Source organism: Artemia sp. Qi Xiang Cuo, chromosome 7 (assembly GCF_049724085.1).
Source record: "Artemia sp. Qi Xiang Cuo chromosome 7, ASM4972408v1, whole genome shotgun sequence".
NCBI classification, from domain to species: Eukaryota; Metazoa; Arthropoda; class Branchiopoda; order Anostraca; family Artemiidae; genus Artemia; species Artemia sp. Qi Xiang Cuo.
Window position 1 is genome coordinate 26,628,280 of NC_142800.1, and position 12,207 is coordinate 26,640,486.

The window sequence follows — 12,207 nt, forward strand, 5'->3', positions numbered from 1 at the left end:
TTACACTGAAACACACACTCACAATATATCTCCTCAAACATAAACTACCTCTTTCCAATAAACTCTTCAACCAACAACTCCATCCACTCAATATTCACTCATTCTTTCCATCTTTCAGTTTCACTTAAAAGCGCTATTATTCTCCTACAATCATAACCAAACCTTTTTAACTCAATCCCTTTTCTCTTCTTTCTTCTTTTCTATACATATTCACCTAGTTTCACCACAATCAACACCACAGCTCGCTCTCTCCTCCTGTGATCAGGAATTTCTACATTCAGTTTAGTCAAACTTATTTTATCTTCCTCGGTATTCCAAGTTACTCCAGGATCTCTTAAGGCACTAAAACACTTATCTACAATTCCTTCATTATAGATAAGATAAGAATTAATGAAAAACGCCTGTGGGCCATAGCAACACATACTACAATCTACAAATCAAAGCTCAGGAACAAAATACAACTTTAGATAATAAAAATCAAAAAAGAAAAAAGAACAACAAAACGACAAAAAAAAGAAACACACCAATGTTCAACTTTTAACCAATAAACACCATATAGTAAAATTCAAATCCTAAAAATAGCAACAGGCTATCCCCTCAAACATGATTCCCTATGTTTAATCCCTAAATGAAGAAACTGATACAACTGATTAATAGCCCATGAGATCTTCTCAGCCATCCACTCAATTAACCAGCATTCACTCCCAAGGCCTCGTCCAAAACATTCCTTCCGCAACTAAAACACCTCTTCACAATCGGATAAAAAATGAAATAAGTTCTCATTCACCAATCCACGCATTGGGCAAAAATAAGGGCCAGCCTAAACTTTCCCAAAAATTTCTTTCTCTCACCTAAATCCAAACTATCCCCTCTTACCAACAACAAATTCTTCAAATCCTCTTTATTCAACCCAAATTTAAAATAAACCTCCTCCACCCAACCGTCTTTGGCTTGGGAGTAAAACCTCAAAGGCATAGATTGGTCCTTATGAGCTTGCCACTTTTGGATTTCTTGGTCATTTAGGGTTTGCTGGACTTCCTTCCATGCTGACATGGTTTCACCCATAGGACCTTTTCCTTCATTCCACATCTCCAAAAGTCCACAAAGGTCCAGTATTTTCTTGACCTGATTTGGCCATAAATCACGTCTACCGTCCTTCAAGCTCTCCAAATAAGATCCCTTAAGAAGCCGAACTCTAGGTAGCCTAATTATTTTCTCCCAAAATTTCATCATTCTAACCAATCTAACACTCCTTAAAGTGAAAAGCCCCAAATCTCCTTTCAGTACCACTGAACTAAATGAACCCTCTTCAACCCTAAAATTCTCTTAAAATATCTTAGCAGAATGCAATAGAAAAATTCATCTTTCAGGCCATTTATCAGTATTTCGTCACATAGCTTGCACTTTGGACCTTCATCTTGGGTAAAACGACTTACTAGATCTTGATACGACAGTATCTCATGAATAAACAGAAACATAAATTCCTTTATAAACTGACTATACGGCACACTATGCATTTTCTCAAACGATAGCTTAAAATTCACAAATGGTTGTTTTGTTTTCACGTGAAAAACCACCTCATCTTCTTCCGTTTTCTCTAAATATCCATCCACTATCTTTTTCCTTCTGGCATTTTTCACCTGATCACTCAGCAAGCCTTGGTTTTTCATTTTTCGAATACACCATATCACTTCATGAAGTTTTTTTGGCACATCCCCGATCATTTTTTGTTTTGCTAGTTCATCCTCCTCAGTATTAATGACTTTTAAGGCTCATCCTCTTATTATTTCACCATGGATCCATTTACTACAGATCATCTCATAGACGGTTCTAATTCTCAGAGACTTACACACCTTTTGGAAATTTATAACACCAAGACCCCCCTCTTCTCGGAGCACATACAACATTTTCATACTTAGCTTTTCCAGCTTTCCCTTCCAAACAAAACGCCAAATGCTCCTTTTTACCTTTTTAGCATACTTTTCTCCAAGATTAAAAGCCGGTGCCGGATAAAATAGCAGTGGGAGAGCAGACGTGTTTACATACACCTCTCTCTCAAACACTGACATTAACTGTGCTCTTTGATGGGTTACCAGCAACCCCTCAATCTTTTTCACACGCTCTTCCCACAAATTTTCTACATTCACCGTTCTTTCAAAAACTGCACCCAATACTTTCACTGACTGAGCCTCCTCGACCCAGACGCTATCATCTAACCATGCACACTCACCTACGTTTAGTAACTGGCTCTTTTTTCTGTGTATTTTTACCAAGAAATGCTTCTCATACCACATTAGTCCTCTCACCACTTCCATCAAATCAGCCATAACCCAGAAAGGAAGGCCCCATCGTCTACAAAAGCCAGTGATTTCAAGGAGATATTTGTTGAAATGGCCATCCCCTGTATCCACCGTTCAACATGCTTAAGAAGTGGATCTATAAAGTTCGAAAAAATAAGGGGAACTCGGATCCCCTTGTCGCACTGCCTTTTCAAGCTCCAGCCTTCCACTAGTGTAACCATTTATATTCCCAACCACAATCGGGTTCTTATATAAATTTTCATGCCCCTTCACAAACCGTTGATCAAACCCAAAATTTTCCTTCATCAGTGTCCACAGTATCAATCTTATAACCGAGTCATACGGTTTGACGACATCCATCAACAGTAGAAAAGCCATTACGGAAAACGCTTTATTTTTTGCCATTTCGTTGCCTCTTCGCACCAAAAAGTCATAAAGCCCGTTGAGAATATACTGGGCCTTCTTTCCTCGAATACCACCAAACTGATATCCTCCCAGGATTCCAGGCATCACCTTCTCCATTCTCTTAGTTAAATATTTGGACGTAATTCTGTAATCACTAATTGAAACCGATATAGGTCTACAGTTTTAATGATCCATTCTATCGCCTCCTTTAAAAAGGAGAGATATCATGCCCACACCATCCTCTGGATATCCTTTTTCAACATAGCTTCTCACCACCAAAGTAAACAGATCCCCGATTTCCGGAGAAAATTCTTTATAAAATTTGTATCCCAGTCCATCCACCCCAGTTGACTTGTCATTTTTCATTCCTCTTATTATTTTTTTCAGTCTCTGGGTTACCTCCTGCAGTATCAGCTCATTCTCTTCGGTCTTTACCTTCCTAGCTGGTTCTAAATCTGCCAAGGAATTCATTCTGCAATCTTGTTCTTGATCTGGCACTGTGTCAATTTGCTTAAAAAAATCTTCCACTATTTTTTGTATCTCCTCTTCATTTTCCACAACTTCTCCCTGCTTATTTCTTAATCCCCTGATTCTATTATTTTCTCTTTTATTTTTTGCCTTAAGTTTTATTTCTAGATTTAATTTTTCTGTATTCTCTTCTTCAGTCAATCTATTTTTCAGTTCCCAAATCTCAAATTCTATTTCTTCAATCTTTCATATTTCATCTTTGACCTCTTTAAACTCGTACCACACCTCCGTTCCCTCATCCATCTCTTCTTTCAGTTGGTTTAACACTCTATAAAGATGTATTTTATGTGCTTTACTTTCCCTTCTTGATTCTTTTTCCCAGTTTTGTACATATGCTTTTACTTTTTGCTTTAGGACTTTCCAAAATTGCACTGGCTCTGTTCCATCTGTGAAATCATGAATCCAAGTTCGAATTCTGGCTCTCACCTGCTCTTTCATTGGGCCCTTTAGTGTTGAAGGATTCAGTTTCCAATAGCTCCTTATAAATTTTTCTCGGTTTGTGTTTGTTCCCATGTCCATCACATGAGCAGTGTGGTCAGAGAAAGATACGAGTTCCTTCTATACACTTATCACTTAAGTTAACAGATTTTGCCTCATATAAATCTGGTCTATTCTGCTTGATACTCAGTTATCCATTCGGGTGAATCCGGATCCTTTCCCAAAATTAATTAAAAACACTGTCCAAAAAATAAGTTTTTCAAAGAAAAGTAAAGACCATTATAAAATTAAGCTCAGCAGACACAAATAACTTTTAAAATTCAAACTCAAATGACCAGAAATTACTATTAAAGAATAAATGAAACCCAAAACGAACGAAAATTAAATAAACAATCATAGCAAAAACATTCAACAAGTAATAAAATAAATGAAAAAAAAAATCTTAAAGCAAGTAATGGTTAGATTGAATATGGAAATCAAGTTTAAACGAAAAACCATTTTCCTATTGAAGCATAAATGAAACTTAAAATGAACAGAAATTAAAAAAACAATCAATGCAAACTAACATATAATAGATATTAATGTAAATTAATAAATAAATCTTAAAACGAGTGAAACTTAAATTGAATATGCAAATCAAGCTTGAAACGAACAAAAATCACCACAAACAAGAGTTTGGGTGTGACCTCCTTCTCTCACTGTAAAAGTCTAAAACCTACTGCGTCATTGGCGCTTTACTACAAACCAATTTTATGACAAATATTTTCTTTTGTACTTAATGCTGAAAATAAACATTAAAATTATAATAACATTTTGAACTGATGAGCTTTCTGCAATTAATATCATTATACATCAAATATCTAGTTTAATTTATTAGCTCTTTTTAAAGTTGTTGAAGACAAACATAGTTTCCTTACAAACAACTGTTTGAATACTGCCTCCTTTCCTAACTGTAAATAAAAACCAAAGCCTACTGCGTCATTGGCGCTTAACTGAAACGGATTATATTACAAATATTTTCTTTTCCAGTTTTTATTGTATTGAAAATAAAAATACAACTACAGTGAAGTAAATTTTTGAACTGATGGATCTTTCAACAATTAATATCATTATACATCAAATAGTCCAAGACTGTTCAAGGCGCACATAGTTTTCAGTAAAGCGCCAATGACGCAGTAGGTTGCCCTTGGGGCCTGGGATGCTGTGTTGACCCCAGAGTTTTAGTTATATGGTCTTTGAACTATTAAAAAAAAAAACTATCTCAAGTTCTTATTGGATGGGTTTGAGCAAAAAAGGGTGTGGAGGGGGGGGGGAGCTAGGTGCCCACAAATATCTTTTGACTCTTAAAAAGTGAATTAGAACTTTCAATTTCCAATCAAATGAAACCTCTTTGAAGTTAATACGAGAATCCCTTCCATAACAACCATATTTGGACCCGGAGCATAGCTTATAAGCCGGCCTCCGGGCCCTAGTGGGGTGTGTCGACATTGGAATTTTTGTTATATGATCTTTGAACTATTTTTAACAAAATAGCTATCTTAAAATTTTTATTGGATGCATTCGGGAAAAAGGGTTTTGGAGGGAAGCTGGTTGCCCTCCAATATCTTTTGACGCTTAAAAAGTGAACTAGAACTTTCAATTTCCAATCAAATGAGCTCTCTCTGAAGGTTATACGAGCATTCATTCCATAATAACCATATATGCCCCCAGGGCAAAACTTATAACCCTTGCCCTTGAAGACTGTGAGGGGAGTGTCCAACTCAAATATATAATTTCCAGAACTTTCAACTACGTTGAACAAAATGCCTATATAAAAATTTTGATTAGATGTGTTTGGGGAAATGGTGGGCGTGGAAGGGGTGTCAGTTGCCATAGAATCATTTTTGACTATGAAAAAGGGAACTAGCCATTTAAATTTCCAATCGAATGAGCTCTTTCTGAAGTTTCTACGACAACGTTGTCTATACAAAACCTTATATGCCCCCAGGGCATAACTTAAAACCCTTGCCCTGAGGGCTGTGGGGGATTTGTCATCCTCAAAAACCTAATTTCCAAAACTTAAAACTACGTTTAATAAAATGGCTGTCTCAAATTTTGGATTGGATGTGTTTGGGGGAAAGGTGGGCGTGAGAGGGGGGTTAGTTGCCCTCAAATCACTTTCGACTATTAAAAGGGCTCTAGCCCTTTTAATTTCCAATTGAATGAGCCTTTTTTGAAGTCTCTACGACTACGCCTTCTATAAAAACCTTATATGCCAACAGGGTATAACTTAAAACCCTTGCCTTGAGGGTTGTGGGGGGGGGGAGTGTCCTCCTCAAAAACATATTTTCTGTTTGCAAATCAACTACGTTGAACAAAATGGCTTTCTTAAAATTTTGATTGGATGTGTTTGGGGAAATGATGGGCGTGAGGGGGGGGGGCTAATTGCCCTTCGATCAATTTCGACTATAAAAAGAGCACTAGCCCTTTAAATTTCCAATGGAATGAACCTTTTTTTGAAGTTTCTACGACAGCGCCTTCTACAAAAACCTTATATGCCTCCAGGGTATAACTGAAAACCCTTGCCCTGAGGGCTGTGGGGGAGTGTCCTCCTCAAAAACATATTTTCTATCTAGAAATCAACTACGCTGAACAAAATGGCTATCTCAAAATTTTGATTGGATGTGTTTGGGGGAATGAAGGGCGTGGGGGGGCTAGTTGCCCTCCAATCACTTTCGACTAATAAAAAGGGTACTAGAACTCTCGATTTCCAATCGAATGAGCCCCCTTTGAAGTTCCTACGACGACCACTTCCATATGAAGTGCCTCTGGGGAAAAAATAATAATAATAAAACATTGGAGCCGTATGGCCTTTACTATAGGCAACGCTACAGCATTGCGTCTGATTGCCCCACAGATCTTTCAAGTTCTAAGTACTTATCACCGCCTTTAAACCGTCACTGCATCTTCTTCTTGCTACTTTTCCATTCCTTCCTAAGGCATCCACTTCGGACAATATACAATTAAAATTCCCCAACATTATCAAATTTTCTTCACAAAGGAACCTTGACAATTTTTCACGAATGGCACTCTCCCGTTATGTGAACTTAACCGTTCCTGACGGTAGGTGGACGGTTACTATTACCAATGACCCACAACGCAAACTACAAATGCTTCCATCATCTTCAAAAAGCATGCTTCCTTGATCACACTGTACACATTCTTTTAAAAGGAAACCAACATCCGGCTCAAGCCCTCCATAAACACACTGGTAACCTGCCAGGGCTTTAAACCCTTTCGAGTCAACTTCTTGTAGACACGCTACATCTAGATTCTGTTTTGTCACAAATTCTGAAATGAAAGTCTGTCTTTTTGCCTGTTTTCGCTACATTCACGTTTAATCTAGCTATCCGCATTTAATTACTTAAAAAAAGAAAAAAAAAACATTTTTTCCTTTTCATCAATAACCTCTTTTTCCCTCCATTTCCTGTTTCCTTGTCGATACCCTTTTCTTCCGTTTCTCTCTCCTTTGATTGGTTACTCCCCGTGCTACCAAGGGATGCCAGACTAAGGGCTCTCTTCGGTGATGGTACATTTTGGTTTGTTGCTCCTTCTTTTACTTGGTCTTTTTGGGTTTTTGTTGGTGGTCTCAAAACCCTCTTTTGGTTTCTCCTACTTGTTTGCTTGCTCCTGCTTCTGAAGTGCCATGTTTCTCTGCTTCTTTGATTGCACGCACACTTTCTACCGCTTCTTTTGTTGGGTCGGGGGTTGTTTTAGCTCCATCTACTTTTTTAGCATTTATATTTGCAATTTCCAGTACCATGTTTAACGCAGCCAATGACGAGAGCGCGCTAATGCCTCTAATTCCTTCATTTCCTTGTGGTGTCTTCGGTGTTGCTATAGGTTGTGGTCCCCATGCCGAACCTAAACTTTCCGGGTTTGGACTCAGTACACTCTGCCTTCTTTGATTTGTGCGATTTCTCTGACAGTCCTTGGCCTCATGGTCCTCGCTATGGCAAATAAACACGCCTTCGGCTGATCGGCATAAAAGACGTTGATTTTTTCCTCCCCTCCAAGAACCTCAATAGACGGCGAGATGGGGGTATCGAGATACATCAAAGCTGTTGCTCTTCCCGTATATACCTCGATAAACTCATCTCCAGTATACACTTTTCTTCTTATGTTTAGGACTGTTCCGTAAACCTGGAGTTGCTTTTTTTTATATCATAGCTAGTTGCGTTCCCTGGGACCCTTCTTAGCTGCATGACTATAGGGCATCTCCCGGTTCTTTCAACACTTCCCGGATAAAAACCGTTCACAAACGACACGTCCATATTTCCTATCTCAATATCAAACACAAAAACGCACTCATAAAAATTTAAAACACTTATCACTCTACTCATAACAATTTTCTCTCTCCTTTCAACCAAGACAAAACCAATTTATCGAGCTTTTTACAACCAAAAATAGCAAAAATCGTTAAATTAGTTTCGGAAAATGTCAACCATTAAACAGCGTTGCAAAAGAATGCTCTTTGGAGCGGTCCTTATTTATCCATGATTTAATCAGACTGTGTAATAGTATTCAACCTGGGTGACCTCTACATTGACCTCTACAAGGTTAAACTATAAAATATGAGAGAAAAGAGGGAGACAGAGATGAATAGCAAAAAATTACGTGATATAGTATAAAATGCTAGTCAGTGCTTGATATAGCATTGAATAGCATAAAATTAAATATTAAGCAAAATATATCATGCTTGTAATATATCATGCTTTCTTGTATGTTCAGATCACTGTAGATAAATTTAAGCAGTATAATTATTCCCTATCTCAACACCCCTTCCTAACGCCCTTTTTAGAAATCCTGCGTAGGCCACTACGTTAAGTCATACCTGTGAGATGAGACAGTAGCGACCCACTTCGCCGACTCACCAAATTCAACATTAAATGTGGTGCAAATGTCTTGCTTAAAAGCAAGAATCAACATTAAAACTTAAACGAACAGAAATTATTACGTATATGAGGAGAATACCCCCTCCACAATACCTTGCTCTTCACACTCACGTTATTTAGAGTGTTCAAATAGCTATCTTATTCTAACTTAACGAACCTTGTGTTTCACGGCTCTAAGACGCAGGTGGAAGTTTGCGGCAACTAATCGATGGTCTGTATTCTCTATCTTAACGCAACGATATGTTCTACAATTCGTAACTGATGAGTGCCATGTTTGGTTGACTCTGATATAGTCAATCATCTTCCGCGTTTGCCTTTCACTGCTATACCATGTTGGCTTATAGATGTCGTTTTCTGTGAAACAGGGTGTTGGCAATGACCAGTTCAACCATAGCGCATAGCTGGAGGATTCATGTCCTATTCAGAGGCAGCGCGCTAGCGCTGCCTTAGTAAAGAACGATGTGGGCAAAATGTATTTTTGTTTTTTGTTTTTCTCCATAACCGGGCACTTCTTATTGAAGGAGTTGTCGTAGAAACTTTGAAAAGGGCTCATTCGATTGGAAATGGGAGGGGCTAGTGCCATTTTTAATAGTCAAAAGTAATTAGAGGGCAACAAGCCCCCCCCAAGCCCATCATTCCCCCATACACATCCGATCAAAATTTTGAGACAGCCATTTTGTTCAGCGTAGTTGATTTCCAGATAGAAAATATGTTTTTGAGGAGGACACTCCCCCATAACCCTCAAGGCAGGTGTTTTAAGTTATGCCCTGGGGGCATACAAGGTTTTTATAGAAGGTCTTGTCGTAGAAACCTCAAAAAATGCTCATTCGATTGGAAATTCAAAGAGATAGTGCCCTTTTTAATAGTCGAAAGTGATTGGAGGGCAACTAGCCACCCCCACGCCCATCATTTCCCCAACCACATCCAATCAAAATTTTGAGATAGCTATTTTGTTCAGCGTAGTTGATTTCCAGATAGAAAATATGTTTTTGAGGGGGACACTCCCACACAGCCTTCAGGGCAAGGGTTTTAAGTTATGCCCTGGGGGCAGATAAGGTTTTTAAAGAAGGCGTTGTCGTAGAAACTTCAAAAAAAGCTCATTCGATTGGAAAATCAAAGGGCTAGTGCACTTTTAAATAGTTGAAAGTGATTGGAGGGCAACTAGCCGCCCCCCAAAAATCATTCCCCCAAACCCATCCAATCAAAATTTTGAGATAGCCATTTTGTTCAGCGTAGTTGATTTCCAGATAGAAAACATATTTTTGAGGAGAACACTCCCCCACAACCCTCAGGGTAGGGATTATGATTTATGCCCTCGGGGCATATAAGGTTTTTATTGAAATCTTTGTCGTAGAATCTTGAAAAAGGGCTCATTCGATTTGAAATTCAAAGGGCTAGTACGCTTTTTAATAGTCGAAGGTGATTTGAGGGCAACTAACCCCCCTTTCAGGCCCAACTTTTCCTCAAACATATCCAATCCAAATTTTTAGATAGCCATTTTGTTCAACGTAGTTGAAAGTTTTGAAAATTAGGTCTTTTAAGATGACACCCCCCCCCCACAGCCCTCAGGGCAATGGTTGTAAGTTATGTCATGGAGGCATATAAAGTTTGTATTGAAAGCGTTGTCGTAAAAAATTCAAAATAGCTCATTCAATTGGAAATTGAAAGGGCTAGTGCGTTTTTTAATAGTTGAAAGTGATTGGATAGCGACTAACGCCCCTCTCACGCCCACCATTTTCCAAAACACATCCAATCAAAATTTTGAGATATCCATTTTGTTCAACGTAGTTGAAAGTTTTGGAAATTAGGTCTTTTAGGATGTTTACCCCCTCAGAGCCCTCAGTGCAAGGGTTGTAAGTTATGCCCTTGTGGCATATAAGGTTTATATAGAAAGTTGTTGAATAAATCATAGGCAGCGCGATCGCGCTGCCTAAGTAAAGAACGGGGACACTCGAGAATGAGACCAGAAAAGGGGAGTAAATAGGGCGCAGGACACTTCCCCATAACCCGCGGGGCACGGGTTTTAAATTGTGCCCCGGTGGCACATAAGGGCGAAGTAGGCATAAGGAATTATTTATTAATTTTTTCCTTTAGAGCAGGGCACTTCGTATCGAAGAAGTTGTCGTAGAAACTTCAAAAAGCGCTCATTCCATTGGAAATTGGAGTGGCCTTCCCCTTTTTAATAGTCGAAAGTGATTGGAAGTTGACTAGCACCCCTTCCATGCCCACCATTTCCCGAACCACATCCAATCAAAATTTTGAGATAGCCATTATGTCCAGCGTAGTTGATTTCCAGATAGAAATTTTGTTTTTGAGGACAGTCCCCCTTAGGGCAAGCCCTTAGGGCAAGGGTTGTAAGTTATGCCCTGGGGGCATATAAGGTTTTTATATAACGCGTTGTCGTAGAAACTTTAAGAAGGCCCATTCGATTGGAAATTAAAAGGGCTAGTGCCCTTTTATATAGTCAAAAGTGATTAGAGGGCAACTAACCCGTCTCTCAATCTCACCTTTTCCCCAAACACATCTAATAAAAACTTTGAGATAGCCATTTTATTCAATGTAGTTTTAAGTTCTGGAAATTATGTCTTTGAGGATGATAACCCCCCACAGCCCTCAGGGCAAGGGTTGTAAATTATGCCCAGGGGGCATATAAGTTTCTTATATAACGCGTTGTCGTAGAAACTTCAAAAACGGCTCATTCGATTGGAAATTGAAATGGTTAGTGCCCTTTTTAATAGTCAAAAGTGATTAGAGAGCAACTAGCGCCCCTTCCACGCCTACCATTTCCCCAAACACATCCAATAAAAGTTTTTAGATAGCCATTTTGTTCCACGCAATTCAAAGTTCAGGAAATTATACCTTTGAGCAGGACACTCCCCCCACAGTCTTCAGGGCAAGGGTTATAAGTTACGCCCTGGGGTTATATAAGGTTTTTATTTAAATTTTGGTGGTAGAAACTTAAAAAGGGCTCATTCGATTGGAAATTCAAAGGGCTAGTGCCCTTTCTAATAGTTGAAATTGAATGGAGGGTAACTAACCCCCCTCTTACGCCCATCTTTTCTCCAAACACATCCAATCAATATTTTAAGATAGCCATTTTGTTCAGCGTAATTGATTTCCAGATATAAAATGTATTTTTGAGGAGGATACTCCCCAACAACCCTCAGAGCAAGGGTTTTAAGTTATTCCCTCGGGGGATATAAGGGATTTATAGAAGGCGTTGTCGTAGAAACTTCAAAACAGGCTCACTTCCTTGGAAATTCAAAGGGCTAGTGCCCTTTTTAATTGTCGAAAGTGATTTGAAGACAACTAACCCCCCCTTTCACGCCCAACTTTTCTCCAAACACATCCAATCAATATTTTAGGTAGCGCACTAGCGCTGCCTAAAATATTCCCTGAAAGACTTTTTCCCTGAAAAGACTATGTCAATATAAAACGAACATAAATTCATTAAAAAAGCTTTTTCCACAAAATAAGTTTTTCAACGAAAAGTAAAGAACTCCATCAAACAAAAATAGAGCAAAAATAAAATCAAATAATCTACCAAGCGTGAAACTACCACAAATCAGCATCGATAAATAAATGAAACCCAACACGAACAG